General features: G+C 46.6%; 1 long non-coding RNA gene across 2 annotated transcripts; it reads right to left on the reverse strand.

Annotated features, from left to right (window-relative positions):
- Window positions 1-4,731: 4,731 nt before the first annotated feature.
- Window positions 4,732-19,644, reverse strand: LOC141374410 (uncharacterized). 2 transcript variants are annotated; one of them, XR_012381263.1, is made up of 3 exons: window positions 19,140-19,644; window positions 17,864-17,959; window positions 4,732-5,101 (listed from the first exon to the last, which is right to left on the reverse strand). It is a non-coding gene; the product is annotated as an uncharacterized lncRNA (long non-coding RNA). The 2 variants fall into 2 exon arrangements; XR_012381264.1 differs by having other exon boundaries at window positions 17,864-17,972.
- Between the last annotated feature and the right edge of the window lie 4 nt (window positions 19,645-19,648).

Consider the following 19,648-nt stretch of genomic DNA (forward strand, 5'->3'; position numbering starts at 1 on the left):
TTTTAATTATCAGGCTCTTTTAAAGTAGTGAAGCAAAGAGAACACCAAACGGGAATCAGGAGACCCACACTCAGGTTCAAAGTCGGCCATAAAAAGTGTGCTGAGTAACCTTGGGCCAGGATGCCCCGTGTGGCCCTCAGCATCCCCGTGATTAAAGAAATGGATCGGACTAGATGATCCGGAAGCCTCCCTCAATCCTGATGTTCACCGCTCTCGGTTCAGGTTAACATTCTGGGCGCTGAGGCCACTGCCTGCGTGAGACCCAGCTCCACGACTCGGTAGCTGTGAGGTCTTGGGTGAGTCACGTATCCCAGCCTCCATGTCCCTCTCCGTGGGGTGAGGACGATGAGGCTGCTCGCTCCCTGCCTCACGGATTGCCGATTTATCTATTAGACCTTCTCAGACGGTGCTTGGTACAGGGTAGGTGGTAAATTCCTGTGCTTTTAACAAAATATTGATTTTACCTTCTTTTTGTTAAGCCATTGAACCAGATCACATACAAGTCTTGTGCCTCACAGACAAGGTTTTCCATTGTTTGACTCCTGCAAGCTCCAGCACACAGTCATGGGTGTCGCCACAGATAAAGCAACACTAAAGGTCATACCTCTGACATACGGTTTCCTCGTAAGATCACTTGGATTACCACTTAAATAAGGCCTAGGGCAAAATGAGGCCCTGAGACCATTGAAGTACACTAAATCTCATCCTTCCAGATAGCTTGGAAATCTGGAGGTCTGAGTCCTGAACAAGGTTTCTCTGGGCTTCAGTTTCAGTTTCCTCAAGAGGAAACTGGGGGTGGACTAGCTGAACATAGATGAAGTCCCCTCTTATGGGCCAGTTGCTGTGAGAGGTGTTCACATAGCTAAATCAGAGCAAAGGGACAAAGAACCTTGATCTTCTCTGGCTGGGTCATCGTGTGACAGGACCCAGGGCTGGGCAAGGGAATGGTGTGTCCACTCTATCCTATTTGGGGGAATCTCCTTCTGCACAGGCATGTGGGGAGGCTGGCGACAGGACAAATCCCTTCCATTCTCAGAACCACGGGCCTCTGCAGCAGCACTGACCAATACAGCTTTCTGACATGATCGAAGTATTCAGTATCTGCGCTGTCCAGTATGGTGGCCCCTAACCACCAGTGCCTTCTGAGTACTGGAAATGTGGGACTGAATTTTACATTTGATTGAATTTTAATGAATTTAAATTTAAATAGTGCCCTATGCCTAGTGGCTACCCTATTGAACAGAGCAGCTCTACAGCATAAGGCCTCTGGGCATCTTCCTGGAGAAAGGAGGAGGTCATTGAGACGCAAAGAGACTAAGGGATTTGCCCAAAGGCATCCAGTGACTCCATGGCAGAACTGAACCAGAACCTAAGTTTTTTCTTATTCTAGGGCCATTTTTTCCGGCATCACCCCTGCATACTTGGAGACTTCAGCCAGGCTTTTCAAAGGCTCCATGCCTTCCTACAGGTTAAGTAGCTACCCACGACCACGATGCTCTTCTGCCCCACATCCTCTCTCTGAATGGTAAACTCCTACCCATTCTTCAAGATCCAATCCAAACATGGAGACCTTCTCTCCACTTTCTGGCAGTTCCTGCTCCTTCCCCATCTTCCTGCAGCATTTTGTCTACTTAGCTTCCAGAGCACTCGTGATGTAATTAGCTATTTATTTGTCTCCCCACTTGACTAGAATTCCCGAGAGGCACAGGCAGCGTTTTATTCTTCTCCCTGTCTCCAGAACCCAGCACAGGAGACTGGTCAACGAACATGTGTGGGATCAACATACTGAATGTACTACAATCGGCAGCCTCCAAATAAGAACAGACCTTTCCCAAAAGATGAGGAAGTGAAACGAGGGATCAGGATGCCTGGGTTCTGTTTGTGACCCACGCTCAGTTGCTAGGTGACCCTGGGTAAATCATGCCCCCTCTCTGGGCCCGAGGGGGTTAGACTGGGTCATCTCTAGGGCAGGAGCCAGCCCCCTCTCAGGGTCTGAATCTGAGGGACTCTGGGCTCAGTAACCTGGACAGAGCTGGAGGGGGTTGCGGGAAGCAGTGGTCGGAGGTGGCTGCAAACTACAGCAGGAGCTGCTGGGAATAAGGCCTGAGGTCAGTGAGGCGGAGGGGCTGTCAGGAGACACCACCACATCAGCAGCTGCTGCGGGGCCGCTGGGCTGGGAGAGGACGACGGAGCCCTAGGCAGGACAGAGGGGCGACTGGGACAGCAGCAGAGCTTGGAACCGTCCAAACCAGAAAGAGGAGAAAGACAGAACAAAACAGAATACTGATTGCAGGAAATCCATGTCTGGTCACTCTCCCCTCCCTTCCTCCTTTCCTTCATATCACGCATTCGCTCAATATTTATTCATAGATTTCAGGAGCTCAGGAGCTCTTAGATCAGTAGACAAAGAAGCTGAGGCCCCAGGTCAGGAGAGGACTTACTCCAGGTCACATGGGGAATTACTGGCAAGTCGGGACAAACAGCACCGGTGCCTCCCTTCTCAGCTAGACCAAACCACTGTGGGACTGACAGCCAGTCGTGCGCCTCACTGGCCTGCCCAGGACTCCTTGTGAGCTGTCACCTCCTTCACGGGGCACCTGGAGCGCCCGTCAGTCCTGCCAGAAAACAGCAATCTCTTTCAGGGAGCACAAGGGGACTAGGGTTGTCCTCGGCCTCTTCCGGGCCTCACTCCTTGTGGAGTGGCTTGATTGGATGAGCCCTGGACTTGGAGCCAGACGGTTCTGAATTCAAGTTCCTAAAGACTATCTTTTTTTTTTTTTCCTGGATGAATTTAGAAAGTCACTCATCTCTCAGAATCAGCTTCCTCATCTATAAAATGGAGATGATTATCCGTCACAGGATTACATGTTGAGGTTTAAATGAGATGGTGTGTGCGATCATGCCTCAAAAACTGATTCAGTAAATGTTCTGTGAATAAATACAACGAGAAGGCAAAGAGCAGCCCTGTCAGTGGCCTCCGGCCTGGCACTCACAGCGAGGCCGTGGCGTTCTCCTGCTGGACACCAGTAAGTTCACAGAACACCAACACCAGACAAGGTCACCGTAATCGTGACACGGCAGGGCCAAAACATACCCCTCCATAATCACGTCTGAATACAGACAAAAACAAGAGCACTGTGCAAAATCATAAAAATGACCCACATCCCCCTCTCTCAGGAACATGGGAGGTGGTGGTGGTTTCTTGACCAATTATAGACTTAGTTCTCCTCCATTCTTCCCTGTCTTAAATAAAAAGATACCTAATCGCAGGATTGCCTCTGCCTTCTGACAACACCTAATGCAGAGCAAACTCCTGCTTATAACCAGCCCCTCCTAGCACCCCTTCATCGACCCCCAGCTGCCTCACGGAGCGCCGTGTCCTTCATGCAGCAAGTAGCAAAACCCAGGCTTGCCCCACTACAGGTGTGTTCCTAGTGGTCTTTTGCTACGGGGCATTAAGAAAAATATAAATGATGGGAGTGCAGCCCCCGTGGTAGAATAGTGGAGGGACACACACACACACACACACACACACACACACACCATGTATGTATATGTAGATGCATATACATTATATATATGAATTTTTTGTCTGAAGGATCTTTCCCTTAAATCATACAGTACAGGTGACTTACTATTCTGCTTATCAATGAAATTGGCCATTTGGTCTAACCAGGCTCTGGTAAAATTTGGAAAATAACTGTCATAGACAAGGGAAGAAACTGAGACAAGGAGAGAGATTTTTATGGAAATCTTACCACGTGCCAGACTTTATCTTATTCAGTCCTCATAGCCATTCTGTGGGGGTGGGTACAGTGTTATTTCCTGCAGTTTACAGATGGGGAAACTGAGGCTTGCAGAAGCTTGGTAAGTGTTTGGCTGGGACTTAAAGCCCATGCTCCTTACACCCAGCCTGTGAGCTCCTCTACCCTCCCAGGGCCCACTCTGTCACCCTGTCCCTGTGCACCCTGGCAAACCAGGCCTCCTAAATCGGGCTTCTTTAAACCCACAGGCCTAGGTAAGGCCTAACAATTAGTCACGAGCAAAGCATAATCCATCAGAGATCAGAAGCCCTTTATGCATTCTCATTTTATAAGTGGGGAAACTGAGGCCCAGGGAAGTCAGTCCCCTCCCCTCCCTGGGCTTCCTCCCAACAACTGTCAGAGCTGTTTCCTACCAACATGCAAGGGGCAATGCCATGTAGCTCCTCCCAACTCAGTGTTCAGTGACATCCCTTTGGGAGCTTGCTATCAGCCACAGTATGAGTATTTACACCATGGATATTGGCGAACACTATAAATCAGAGTTTTTGTTTGTTTTTATTCCTTCAGAAGAGAGCCGGTTAAAACATTTACTAGCACACCACTGGCTTCCTCCCGCCTGTAAGGAAAAGGAACTGTAAACAGTAGTGGGGATGTGTTTGGGAACAGCTGCCACCAGAGTCCAGGCCAACTGAAACTCCACCTGGCGTGGCTGTGATTTTATCACTCATATCCATATGCTTTGTGATTTATTTGTGTCAGAATAACCTGAGGGTCTTGATGAAAATGTCTGAATCACATCCTCCGGAGGTAGGGCTCTGGAATCTGCATTTTAATAGGTTTCCTCAGGTGACTTTTTTGGCTCCAGAGTTTGAGTATCACGGCCCTACATCCTCACTGCCTTACCACATGATGCCTCAGACACAGACGGCAGAGTTTAGGCCCACAAAAATATGCAATTCAGCCTCCATTCTTTTCATTATTACTATTATTTATTTGTTGGAGAGAGAGCACAAGCAGGGGCAGAGGGAGAGGGAGAAGCAAGCTCCCCACTGAGCAAGGAGCCCAATGCGGGACTCATCACAGGACCCTGAGATCATGACCTGAGCCGAAGGCACATGCTTAACCAACTGAGCCACCCAGTCGCCCCAGCCTCCATTCTTGAATGCTCGCCATGTGCTAGCTGAGGGTGGATGAAGACAGGCCTGGGTCTGCTTCCGGCTTCTTTCCCCTGTCTCTGAGGTGATGTAGAGAGCTCACCGGAATCAGGCAGAATTCCACTCATGTCACCTCCCAGAAAGTTTCACATAAGTTTGCCCGCTGGGAAGTTCCAGTAGAATCTAGAAAATGTATAGCTAAGTTTCAATTATCCAAACAATTTGAAGCAGAAGAATTGGGTTAGAGTCCCGGGTATGGTCTCCACGAGGTGTGGGATCTAAGGCAAGTCCCTTAACCTCTTTGAGGTTCAACTGCCTCCTCTGTAAAACTAGCATCTTCCCTAGAGTTTATAAGACTCAAACGAAATAACACTGGGAAGGCAGACTCACTTATACAGGGCTAGGCACACATTATCTCCTTAGCTCCCTCACCTTTGCAGGTGGGCCCTCCTTAGCTCTAGCACCATGGGACTGTCTCCCTCACCAGGCTGTGAGCACCTCAGAGAGGGACCTGAGCTTACCCATCTGTGGGTGTCCTGCACATAAGTATTTCTTAAAGGTCTGGTTTAAATATGAATGTATGACCTACATGTAAATATAGACAGAAAAAGCCACCCACACATAGACGCACATAGATACTGGTATGGGATTATTCACAGAGAGGTGACATGGAATTGTAAATAGAGCACAGGGCTTGGGGTCAGGAGTTTTAAGTATTAGGGTGGGAAACTGTATCCACCACAATAAATTGTCACCAACGTAGAGACTTAAAACAACACGTCTTGATGAGCTCACAGATTCTGTGGAGCGGGAATCCAGTGTAGCTTAGTTGAGCCATCCACCTAGCGTCTCACAGATCTGCAGCCAAGGAGTCAGCCAGGCCTGCAGTGTCATCAAAGGCCCAACTAGGGAAGGGTCTGTCTCCTCACTCAGGTCATTAACAGAATTCAGTTCCTTGCAGCTGTATGACTGAGACCCTCACTTTCCTGTCAGCTGTCGGTCAGAGGCTGCCCTCAGCAACTAGAGTGGCCTGTAGTTCCTTGCCACGTGCGCCTCCCAACATAGGCATCCCATAAGATGGCAGCCTGCTTCTTCAGGGCCAACCAGGGACTTAGAGACACCAGCAAGATGGGTCCTGCAACTTTAAGTCATGTAACCATGTAACCACTTATGTAATAATGTATACCCCATCCATTCCATCACCTTTGTTCTATTCTATGTTAGCAGCAAGTCCCAGACCCTGCCCACACTCTCGTGGAAGGACTTACGGTCTCTCCACCACAGGAACTCAGATGAACCTCATGAAGGATCTTCCTTGCAAAGCTGGCAGACAGATTTGGGGCATGGTAAAAGCCTGAGAGACCTTCTAACCATTTCACTCTCCACAGGAGAAAACAGAAGCCCAGAGAGATGGAGTCACCAATCAGTATACAGCAGAATCAGACTGGAATCTAGACCCCCTGCCTTCCAATTTCCATTCTACTCTATTGCTTCTCTCCCTGCTTTTTGTCAGGACTTTGGGGCCAATAGACAAAAATTTAGGTGACACTTTGAAGACGTAACTCAGTGGACATTGGAATGTCTTGGAATAGCTACAGAATAAATCCTGATTCTTCGTATATGACATGCAGGGCCCTTTGACTACCTGGCCAAACCAAGCTTTCTTGTCTCAACTTTTACCATCTCCCCCTGGTATGTTCCTTCACAGAGAACTATGTGCAGCTTTTCCACCAGGAATGCCTTTCTCTTTCTATGCCTAGAAAATAAAGAAACAAAACAAATCCACAAATAAATAAACCTACCTATCTTTTGAGTCCCAGTTCAGATGCTACCATCTCTGTGAAAGCCTCCTTAATTCTTGTAGACAGAACTAATCACTCCCTCCAATCAGTCTCTTAGGATTTCGTTCAGTCTCCTGTATACCCCTTTTCATATGTATGATAGTTGTTTTTGAGTTCCGCTTCTCCTATGAAACTCAGACTTAGAGCGGGGTTATTAGAAAGATGTGAAACTAATTTGGTTTAAACCTGTCCATCCTGTCTGCTGGCTTTGTCAAGAGACCCCCACAGCCTCTCCTGCTGAGCTGAAACACCACCAAGGTTAAGAGAGTATTTATTTCAAAGTAGATGTCTCCAGAAGCTCACTGCAAGTTGAGGAAAGGCTAGTTAGATCCCTACCCAATTACATTCTCCTCGACAGTTCCCTTAGCCCTTTGCTCTGATCAGTAAATTTCTACTGATTGATTGAACAGAATTGGACTGTCATTCAACAACCATAATTAATGTCTACCAAAGGCCAGGCCTATTCTAACAGTTCAGGTTACAGAGACACATAAGACTTAAGGGCATGAAAAATCTAAAGCATGTGGGCTTTAGAACCAAAAAAGTTTGATTCAAAGCCAGACCCAACGACTTATCAGTTCTATGACCTTAAACAAGTCACTTAACTTCTCTGACCTCAGATTCCTCAGCTAAATAGGGGATAACGATGTCTGCTTCCTAAGTGCTGCTGTGTGCATTACACGAGAGGATATATGTGCCTGGCCCAGGGCAGATGCTGTGCCCTTGACCCATCCACAGAGAATCATGAGTAATGCGGCAATACTTCTCGTCCTCTGTGACAGATGCTGTCATGGACAGGAAGTCCCGGTTGAATGGAGAGACTCATTATATGGTACAGAAAAGGAGGAAGGGAAAGGCTTCAAACAGGATGAGCAGGAATGGCCGGGAGGACATTCCAGGCAGAGGGACCAGAAAGCACAAAAGCAGGCTGTCCTCACACCTTGTCTTCATTTCGTCTGCTTCCAGCTTAAGCGGCATCTAGGCCCTGAAGTTAACAGAGAGATAAGACAGCATCTTCCTTCTGTGACAGATGACTGACATTTTTATTTCTTTGCCATACCAGAGAAAGCGCCTTCTCTCTCAACCAGAAATACGAAATAATCCAATTTGCAGCTAAGTTAATGCTGAGAATTGAAATGCACTGGATTCTAAAGTTCTGATTCTAAGAAGAATGTCAAATGAGTCTCATTCCCAGTACATGTGATGCATTTTAAAATATGTTTTACGGAGTGTGAGGCTATCAAATTGAGACATATTATGACCTGTGGGTGATACAGTTCCTGCGGGAGCTCTTTGAACCTTCTAAGATTTTACATCCATGATTGCATGATCTAAATATCTTCAACCCCCCAAATCCTAGAATGTTAGCTATGGAGGACCCCGCAGAAGTTCAACCTCTGCATCTTCCTGATGGAGAAACTGAGGCCAAGATGTGGGGAATGAACTGCCTAAGACCATAATTTCTGACCCTGGGATGTAGGCCTGTCAACATCAAGCCCAGGGCTCTTTCTGCTGTATGACAGTTACCTACTCCCGAGGGACTGTTAAAAGTTTAGGGTGGGTCTTCTCAAATTGTATACTTTGATACATTTTGAAAAGGATTCATTTCCTTTGCAACCAATCGGCCATGGTTTTTGTTTTTTTTTTAAAGATTTTATTTATTTATTTGTCAGAGACAGTGAGAGAGGGAACACAGGCAGGGGGAGTGGGAGAGAGAGAAGCAGACTCCCCACTGAGCAGGGAGCCTAATGCTGGGCTTGATCCCAGGACCCTAGGATCAAGATCTGAGCCAAAGGCAGACACTTAAATGACTGAGCCACACAGGCACCCCCAATTGGCCATTTTTAACAAGGTCAATACTAATAGGTTTTATCAAACCTCAGGCTCTTGACCATGCCCTTAGTATTTAGGCCCTGAAGGTGATAGAACCTTAAGGCAGAAAGGGATTTTGGAGATCTAGCTTGTTCAACTCCCCTTCCGGCAGAGAAAGAGCCTTCTTGAGCATATTCAGTAATGCATTCATTTCTCCCAAGGGTATTCAGCCCACTGTGTGGCCAGGACTCCACGTTTCAGCAAGCAGAACTCTGTTTCTCTGTCTACGCTGTCCATTAAGAGAAAAGGAAGAAGGGAAAGGATGCTTACTTATTGAGCACCATTTGGGTTCCAGGCACACGTGAGGGGCTTGGGTATATCACCTCATTTGGTTCTTAAAATCTCTCTCTAAAGTAGATGTGATCATTCCAATATATGACCGGAAAAAAAAAGACTCAGAGAGTTTCAATAATGTGCTCAAGTTCATCCACAGTAAGTGGAAGATTCAAGCCCATGTGTAACTCTTTGGAATGTCCTGCCTCCCCTGCCTTCTGTCTCTCTTCCATAAAGCCTTTTGACATGCCGCACTACAGCGTCCTTTCAAAATAAAAAATCCCCCGCTTAAATGCCTTTGATGGCTCTTCAATACCCACTCGAGGTAAATAGTCTGAGCTCTTTACCTTATATCCAAGGTCCTCGACAATCTGGCTCCCACCGGACTTTGCAGGCTCTCTCCCCTCAACTCTGCCAGCACATCTGAGGTTTTCCAGGAGGATGCCTTTCTGTCTGCACTTGCTGCCTGAACACCCTTCCCTTCTCTGCCTAAAGCTCTGCACGGATGTCACCTCCTTGATGGGGCCTTCCAGGCTCTCTGCAGAATTCCTTCTTCTCTGCCCTCCTCCAGCACATCGTACACACCCCCTTTTGCACTGTTCCGGTCCTGCGTAGTCTCAGACCCTCCAGGGCCGGGATTGTATTTTACTTTGCTTTGCATTCTCAGTTCTTGACACATAATAGTAAATGCTATAAATATTTATGGAATAGGATGGAGGCTTAATTCTTTTCTGGATGTGAATCCTTCCATTACTTGAAGACCTCTCTGAGGCCTGCCTATGCCATTCTTTCTTAGTTATTTCTTCTCTAGACCAGAGTCCCAGCTCCTCCAGCTGTTTCTTGTAAAGTCCGATTTCCAGATTCCTGGGGGCACCAGGGTGGCTCGGTTGGTTAAGCATCTGCCTTCAGCTCAGGTCATGATCCTGGGTTGAGCCCAGGGAGTCAGCAGGGAGAGTCTGCTTCTCCTCTCACTCTGCCCCTCCCATCCCTGCTCCTGCTCACTCTCTCTCTCTTTCACATAAATAAAATCTTTTTTAAAAAAGTCTGATTTCCAGATTTTTATCATCTTTGTCATTCGCTTCTGGGTGACAATTTGTCAGTATCCCTCTTTTAAAATATGATGCCTAGGACGAAACTTAGGAGATCGGATGAAGTCTGACTACACCAGAACAGGTTAAGAGGATTCCACCATCTGATTCAGAGATAACATTTCTTTAACCATGTCTGTGTGCCATGCATTTCTGCCTACTTCATCTTCTTTCACTCCTGCAATAATCCGGCAAGGTAGGAACTATTTTTCCTGCCTGACAGATGAGGATAGTAGCCATCTGGTAAGGTAGCTTGAGAGCAAGTTAACTTAAAGTCACACACCCAGAGCACAAAGCAAGTTGCAGCCAACTGATACCTTGAGCTCATTTTGACGTCAACTGCTGTCAAGTTTTGTTTTTTTTTTTTCCTGTTACCAGCTAGTAACAGGCTTAAGAGTAACTGAGGACAAAAAGAATCCGTGCCTTTAGAAGGGTGTGGAGCCACAGCTCAGAGAAAAGGCAGGTTGGGTTAATGACCAACTTCCTAATGATAACGGCATTTATCTAGGACCTCAGACAGAGTCTGGAATTTCTCAGCCACATCGCTTCCTAGAATTATTTTTATTTGGTATTTTACAGAAGGAAAAAGAGCAGAAGTATCTTAATCAGTGAGATTTGGGTTCAGCACTTGTCTGCAAAGCCCTCAGACCATCAGAATTTGAGCAGCCAGTTCAGGCGGGGCCCTCTGAGTTACAGAGTAGGCAAGGAGGAGGCTGCAGCTCTGGTCTATGGCCTGGGCCTGCGAGGACCCCACTGCACACATCATTCCATAAATATCTACCGAGCATCACTGGGTTTCATGTATGGTGTGAGGTGCTGAGCACATAAAGAAGATTCTGGAGTCAGTTCCAACCTTCTGGAGCATATCATCAGCTAGAAGACAGGTGCAGAAGCAAATGATACGCACATGACCTAGGAAGTGTAATGATGAAAGGATGTGCCCAGGCTACTAAGGGAGCAAGAGAAAGGATATTTAACCTGTCCTGGGCAAGGGTGAAGACAAGGGATCAGGGGAAACTTCAGCTTCACGGTTGAGCGGGAGTTAACCTGGTGAGGGTAGGAGGAAGAGACAGAAAAAAGAAGAAATTCCAGGTATGAGCAGACGCTCAAAGGCATAAAGTTCCCAAAGAGTGTAGAAAAAATTACAGGCAGTTTTATGCTTAATTACACTTCAAGAGGCTGGGGAGGTAGACAGGATTATCAAGTGTGTGTTGTGTGTTAGGCACTGTGATAAAACACTCACATACAAAACACTTTATTTCAGATCATCAACTCACTGTGTGACCTTGAGTGAGGGACTGCACTTCTCTGGGCCTCATGAGTAAAATGAGGACGAGATGAATTCCAAGGCCCCATCTAATCTCAACTCTGGCATAACCAAGGGGAAGGCATGCTCATCTATGGTCTGTCTACCATGTTTACAGAAATGCTAGTCAGAATGATGGAGCATCGTGGCCCTGTTTCCCCAAGTTTCCCCAAAAAGAAGAAATTTCAGGTATGAGCAGAGGCTCATAGGCAGAGTATTCAAGAGGAAGCGCATTCTGTTAGACTTGAAAATGTTTACCAAGCATCTACTGTGTGCAGGATTCAGAAAAGACAACAGATTAAAATTGTTATGTAGCAGGGCGGCCGATCATAAATGCCATCGGCAAGGGTCAGATGGTGAGCTGTGGGGAGTTCAGGGTTGGGAGAGATCCGAGCCAGCTTGGAAGGCTAGAGGAAGGATTCCTGGAGGAGAAGGCGTTTGTGATGGGCACATGGTGCACAGAATGTCAAGGAAGAGGCTGAGCAGAGGCATTACGGGCAAAGGAAGCAGCAAGAGCCTGGCAAACCAATCAAAAACTGTACTTCTGCTCCCCCCACCTGCAGCCCCACTTCCCCCGGCACATCCTCTGCTCACCCCACCCTGCCCACTCTCAGGATTCTTAGCTGACAGTTGAGACTCTCCAGAACTAAGCCTTGTTCTCTCTGTCCAGCTCACTGACCCATGCTGCTCCTATGTGGACCCTCTGCTCCAGGACACTAAGCTATTCGCCGTTTCTTAAATGCTCCCTCAGTTTTCTGTTCCTATCTCACTCTGTCTTCTCCAGACAATGCCCCCTTCCCCTAATACTCCCTCTCCCCCCACCAACTTTCCTACCCATCATTCAAGGTCCACCTAAAATACCACCTTCTCTATAAAACCCTCCCTGACTCTCTTCCAAACATGGCAACATTCTGACTGCATTTCCCTCCTGGCACTTGGTACTTCCTGCCTTGCATAGGAATACTTTTCCTCATGAGACTGTAACTCCATGACCAGAATGCCATGCTATATGGGTATCTCTCCCACGGGTTTCGCACAGGGGCACTCAGTAACAGAGCAGGTGGTCAGCTCCCCAGTAAACACACGGGGCCATAAGCAAAGTGGTCAGAGGGAGAGGGTAAACAAATCTGCCCTTTGACTGTCATGGAAGGAGAAGAGGAGTTCTGTCATCATGGGCTAGCCAGCATCATTGCCCTAACCTCAAGGGAGGTATGGAGCTCACCTCTAGCTCCTGCAGCGCACTCTGTTATCCCATCCTCATAATTGCTTCTAGGAGGTTCAGGGCTCCTGGTGAATCCAATCAGAAAATTTCCAACTGTTCTTCTGATGACAAACTTAGTATACAGATGAAATCTGTTTAAAGTGCCCATTTAATGATCTTCAGCAGCCTTGAAGCAGAAAAATGAGTCACAAAAGGCCAACAACCAGAAGAAGGTGGGAAAGGGCAAACATCCATATCAGGATGGAGGTGAAGCATATGATAGGTTTCAGGGCCACCAACCCCACACCACCCCCACTTGTTGTAAGCTCCATAAACCAACTTTTCCTTTTCCTTCACCAATTCTCCCTTGGGGTCCCTGTCCACCCAAAAGTGAAAATGAAATGTTGGACTATAAAAGTAAACTACTGTTTCCTTGATGGTCAGTCCCGAAATAATCATTCTTTCTTGCTGTCCCTTATGGAGGGCTCTGCCAGGTTTATTCCTTAATGTATTATATAAAACAGCAGGCCTGGGGTTTGCTAGCATTCCTTCTTAAACTTTTTTTTTTTTTCTATTTTCTTCCCTCTCTGTTGCCTCTGCATTTCTGGGCTTCCACCCCTCTGCAATCCTTTCCAACGATCTGCTCACAGCCCGAATCCACGCTCCATCCACTTCTTGGTTTTTAAAACTCCTTATGTCTCCTTTTTAGAAATTCGAACATTAAGCAATGACATCTATGACACACTGTGCCCAGGGATACTAAGTGGAATAACCGGGAAGTGCTCCCCTCAAAGAAGAGACAGACTAAGCTAAGATGCTACAGTGTGATATACGTCATACAGAGATATTTACCAAGTGACAGCACAGAGGAGGTAGCAAGGAATTCTTCCTGAGAAGTGTCAGAGACGTTTTGACCTGGGGAGAAAAGAGAAGCAGGAATCCAAAAGACAATATATACCCTTGTCTATTTTCTTAGCAAACCTGGAGGAATAGCTCCTTCAAAAGAAGCCTTGTCTGAGACTGTGGAGCTACAGGTGTGAACAAGGTTCCTGATCCCAAGAAACTTTCAGCCTAGAAAAGTTGTTTAAAAATGTACCCTAATAATGGCAAGACAACACATATCGAGCCATAGAGTTACAGAACAAACCAGCAGGGGAGTTCATAGAGACTTCTCCCTGGGTGTAGTAGGCAGAATTCTAAGAAGGTCCCCAAGATTCCTGGCCCCTGGTCTATGCATCCTGCATAATCCCTGAGTGTATATGATGAATCTTACTCTCGAGATTAGGTTTATGTAACGTGGCACAGTTGCCCAAGAGTAGGGAGGTTACCTGCCTTGACCTAACCTAATTACAAGTTTTGTAAAAGCTCAGGGTTTTCTCTGACAGTTGAAGAAGGAGAAATCAGCGAGATTCAAAGACTGAGGAGGATTTGATGTGAGAGATTCTCTGTCGATGAGATGGAAGGGCGGCCATGAGGCAAGGACCTAAAAGTCGCCCCCAATTGACAGCCAGTAAGGCAATGGGGATCTCAGTCCTAGAACCATAGAGAAATGAATTCTGTCAAGAAGCTGAAGGAGCTGGGAGCAGACATTTTCCTCATCAAGGCTCCAGATAAGAAGGTAGCTGGCCAACACTTTGACTTCAGCCATATGATACCTCGAGTGGAGAACCCAGCCATGCCTCGCCAGACTTCAGACCCACAGAACTAATCAATGGTGGTGCTAAATTTGTAGTAATTTGTGGTAATTTGTTGCAAAGCAATAAGTGCGTACAACACTGTCCTCTTGCTGGCTGTTTACATACCAATTTCCCCAACTGTGTACTCCTTGGATTCAGGCCGTATCTAATTATCCTCGTAACCTTAGGCTACTCATAAGACAGGTACTCCCTAAAATTCCATCAAATGAATGTTTAAAGGAGACTCAGGGATGCAGATGAGGACCTGGATGCAAATCAAGATCTGAATACACTCTGCCCATTCCCTCCTCCCAGAGGCAGGGAGACTGATGTGGAGCCCAGTGCTCAGACGAGAGGAGGAGGTCCCCTTTCAGTCCAGCGCTCCAAGGCCAATATATTCCACAGACAAAGCAAGTTGCCCGGCCTTAGCTGTCCTAGCTACAGCCCCAAACTTGGCTTAGGTGGACTAGCTTTCAAGGAACACTGTTCACAGAAGTATCATTAATCAAGGGTCCCTGTGTGACCTGAGAGTTACCATGTTCTAAATAATACCCATACCCATCTCAGTAGGGCTCTTGGGATTTATAGTTCACGAAAGATCTTAGCTATAGGTGAAAGCTGAATATATTTTCAACCAGCCAAAGTAAAAGTAAACAAGTCCTTGATTCTCAGCTATTCATTTCTTGTGAAACATTGTTTTTAATATGAAATAAAAAAAAACACAATGAACACTTGTGTACCCTCTACCTTGCTTGCAAATAGTTAAAATTCCCTGTGTGTCTCCCTGATGGCATTCTCACCCCCCGCCCCTAGAGATAACCACTCCCATGAACTTATTGTTTCCATGTTGGTCTTTATGTTTTCCTACATGTGTATATGTGTCCCTGAACAAAGCTGATAATCCTTTGCTTATTCTTAAACTTTACATAAGTGGCAACATGCTGCTTATCCTTTTTGGTTCAGCGCTACTTCTAAGATATTTTCATGTTATTACATGTGGCTCTAGATCAGGGTTTGGCAAGTCTTTCTATAAATGGCCAGATAGTCAATACTTTGGCTCTGTAGGTCATAAGGCCCATTGTAACACAAAAGCAGCCATAGATAACCTGACTGGGTTCCAAAAGACCTTTATTTTCATATGTTTCATCGGTCATGAAATATTCTTCTTTAGATTTTTTTCAGCCATTTAAAATGTAAAAGCCATTCTTAGCTTCTGAGCTATACACAAACAGGAGTCAGGCTAGATTTGGCCCAAGGACCCAGGATTTGTCAATCTTGCTTTAGATCATTCATTCTTATTGCTATAGAATATTCTGTTCATTTTACATCCTTTAAAAACATTCCTAAATATTTACAGGCTCAAGAAATTTAGTAGGCACTGTTTTAGATCAGACACTGGTCCTGCTCTTAAGAAATTTACTGTGTAAGTAGGCAAGATACATGTTAACCAATAATAAGGTAGAAAGTGATAAAGACCCTAACAGACGTTTGAATGGCCTGCCATGAGAGCTAACAGGAGTGGAGCAGGAGAGCTCATTTCATTTTGGCCCAGTGTTTGAGAAAATGGGCTATAGAGCCAGGATGCCCAGGTTCCTATTCTGACTCCACCATTTACTGACTGTGTGACCTCGGACAAATTACTTTATCTTCTTGTGTCTTGGTTTCCTCATCTGTAAAATGCAAATCATAGTCATGCTTACTGCATAGGTTTGTTATGAAAAAGAAATTGTCACAAGAATTAATTTAGTACATGCAAAGCATGTAGAAAGTGCTGGTTCAAAGTAAGCATTACATAAACGTTGGCTTTTATTATTCAAGCTGGAAGATCACGGAAGGTTTTGTGGAGGCAGTATGAAATCAGAGTTTTTAAAAGAGGGGAAGGATTAGGACATATAGAAATGGAGAGGAAGGCATTCTAGAAGACAGAGCAGTACCTGGAAAAGCCCAGAGTGGCAAAGGACAAATGTAGAAAAGTACAAGTGAACCAAGTAAAGGAGAATAGAGAGAAGTGAATCTAGAAAGGAAAGTTATGGCCCGACCATGGAGAGCCTTGAGTTCACGGCTAAGACACTGGATTTTGTCCTGTAGGTACTGAGGACTTCTTAAGGTTTAGGAACTGGGGTTTGACATGATGCTTCCAGCTCTTGGCAGCTGTGGGAGGCAAGTTTGAGAGAAGAGTCAGAATTAGGTTACAACTCCAACAGTCTAGGGAATGGGGCTTTCACTGGGGAAAAGGCAGGGTGCTTTGGAAATGGACTGGATGTGGAGGACAGGGAGGCATTTTAAAAAGCACCACGATGGCTTTAAGACTGGGTGACTGGGAGAATGGCAGTGCCATTGTCTGAAATGAGGAACACAGCTAGAAAGAGAAGGTTTAGGATGGAGAGTCATGATTTTGGTTTGTAAGCCATGAAGTTTAAGGACTCTGTATGGAATTGTCTAATGGAACTGGAGCTAGGAACAAAAAGGGTTGGGAGCAGGCTGGTGACCTAGACTACATGCTTCGAGTTAATCCTTCCAACAACTTGATGAGATAGATATGTGATTATCCTCCCTCTATTCTAGAAAGGAAGAAACTGAAACCAGAGAAGTTAAGGCTAACCCCACAGCTCATAATCAACCACCCCACTCTACTGTCACTGCACCTGGCTTTCTCAGGGCTTCACCCTAGGACAGTCCCTCAGACCCTTGCTCAGACTATTTGATGCTCTGGGGAGCTTGGACTATTTACCTTCTTGGCTTTAGCAAGTTAGAAGCAGGTGTGAAGGGGGTGGGCATAATGACAGCAAGGTAAGTGGCAGCTAACAACCAGGAACTTGAAGAAACCATCATGAGAACCCCAAATCATAGCATTCTGGGGACATTTGTTAAGATGGACTATAGTCCTTCACTCTTCAACAACCCAAGAGGATGTCTTCATAATAAAGCCCGATATTGCTACCAGTTCGTATTCATAATGAATCAAGAAAATAATCTATTTCTGGAAGTTCCAGATAGCTAGGAAGTTCCTAATACATCTTTTTTTTTTTAAAGATTTTATTTATTTGACAGAGAGAGCACAAGCAGAGGGAGAGAGAGGGTGAAGCAGGCTCCCTGCTGAGCAAGGAGCCCGATGTGGGACTCAATCCTAGGACCCCGGGATCGTGACCTGGGCCAAAGGCAGCCGCTTAACCGACTGAGCCACCCAGGTGTCCCGCTAATACATCTTTAAAAGATTTTCACCTGGTATGGATAATTTCTTATTTTAATGTTACAGGAACAGATTCTCAGCACTCTGGGGGAACTTCTCTTCAAAAGCAGCTTTCCAGATAGCAGAGATTTTGATTCAGTTGTTTCCCCCTCACTGCCTAAAGAGCCCTAGAGGTATGTGGAGGATAGCCTGGGCTGTGTAGCTTTAGGGGACCCTCTGCCAAGATTCCCAGGCCTACACAGGCTGTCATTGGTAACTTCTTCCCTTCCTCTCATCTGCCTCCCTGACTTGCTTCTTAGAAAACAGGCAATAAGAGGTAACAGTGTGCTGGGGTCAGGAGAAATAGCATCCACAGCAAACATGAGCACAATCCTAGGTACACAGGGCCCAGTGGAAATAAAGGAATAAAACGCTTGCCCTGGTGCTGACCAGGGTGGTGAGGCCATACCAAATTAGATATAAAAAGACCAACATCTGTGTCCTAGCTCTGTTGCTTACCTGCCCTGCACTTTCCTGTTTCTATCCCTCTGCCTGGAATGCCGGTGCCTCGTGAACATAGCCCTCAAGTCCTGGCTTGGGTCTTGAGAGCTCTTTCTGAAACACAAATCTGATTAAGTTACTCCCCCATTTAACACTCAGTAGCTTCTCAGTGCCCAAGCAGGGGCATTCATAAACGCTTTGGTCTCAAGATCCCTTTCCACTCTGAAAAATTACTGAGGATCTTGAAGGGCTTTTTTATATGCAGTTTGTTCCTTCTGTCAATATTTACCATATTAGAAATTAAAATTGAGAAAGTTCTAAATTTTTATTCATTTAAAAATTACAATAATAAACTCATTACAGTTAACATAAACACATTTTCAATGAAAAATATATTTTCTACAACAAAATGTTAAAGACTAGTGTCTCACATTTGTGCAAATCTCTTTAACGCCTGGCTTAAAAGAAGACAGCTGGATCCTAAAATCTGTTTCTGCATTTAAGCTGTTGCAATATCATATGTCCTATATTCTATGGAATACGTCACTGTACACTCATGAGAGAATGGGTGGAAAAAGCAAACCACATTTAGCATTATTCTGAAAATAATTCAGAGTTCACTGACCCCTGAAAGGATCCAAGGGACATCCACGGGTCCCAGGACCACTTGATGAAAACCACTGGCCTACAAGGTGAATTCTAAGGCAGACATACAAGGACATTCAATGTCATTCTAGACCCTATAATACCTCCTCCCAGGTTCTGGCTTCCTTTCCCTGTCTAGCTTCAGTTGCATCATCACCATATCCATATGTCTCCCATACTCCCGCCACACCACTCACACCAGCCAGCCATACGGTATCATGTCTTTACGCCTTTGCATCCATCCTTCCCTCTGCCTGAAATTAGCTTCCCCCTTGCAGGTTCTTTCAAGAGCCAATTTGAACGTGCTGGACTCTTGGGTGCCTCCTTTGACCCACCCTAACAGAGCTGACCACTCCCTGCAGGCAGAGTACAGGCTTTGAAGTCAAACAGGCTGGACATCAATCTTCTCCACTCAGTCATTTCCTGGCTGGGTGACCTTGGACAAGTGGTTTCACCCCTCTGCTAGGGATTATCCGCGGTGGACGTGGCGGTTAATCCAGAGGAGTGTCTGGATTAACGGAGTGCTAGCGGGCACTGAAAGAATGACCTTTTGTACAGTGCCTGGCACAGAGGGCTCACTGCGTACTTGATGAATTGGGAGAGCCATGAAGGACCGCGGGAGCTTGTACTTAACTGTGCATTTACTTGCCAGGTCCCTGCACGGTCCCATGGGCTTTACAAGCATTAACTTAACCTCACCAGCAGCCCCTTGGATCAAGTACTATCACGTGAGAGACGAGGGCCCTCAGGGAGAGGAGCGAGGTCACTTGCTCAAGGTCATCCATCACAGCTGGTCAGCAGAGGGGCGGGGACTCGAGCCCCAGCGCGCCCGCTCTGCGTCAGCCCGGCTGTGGGGCCGAGACCTGACCGCTCTTGGCTACGCCGTCTTGCCCACAGGCCCCGCGCCGCCTCGGAGTGGGTGACCGGCGGCGGGACTCGAACCCGAGCCCTCTCCAGGCCTCAGTTTACCCGTCCAGGAGACGCGGCGCGGAGAGCCGGGCCGGGCGCGGATCCGAACTCCGGTGGGAGGCGACGGGGCTAACGGGGCCGGGACGCTCGGTGGCGCCCTCCCCACGCAGCCCCGCCCCGCCCCCCGCGCGCGGGCCCAACGGCCGAGGCGCGCGCCACCCCGCGGCGGGAGGGGGAGGGGGAGGTGGG

This window comes from Callorhinus ursinus, unplaced genomic scaffold, assembly GCF_003265705.2.
Source record: "Callorhinus ursinus isolate GAN/ISIS: 27379988/994484 unplaced genomic scaffold, GSC_fseal_2.0 scaffold18, whole genome shotgun sequence".
NCBI classification, from domain to species: domain Eukaryota; kingdom Metazoa; phylum Chordata; class Mammalia; order Carnivora; family Otariidae; genus Callorhinus; species Callorhinus ursinus.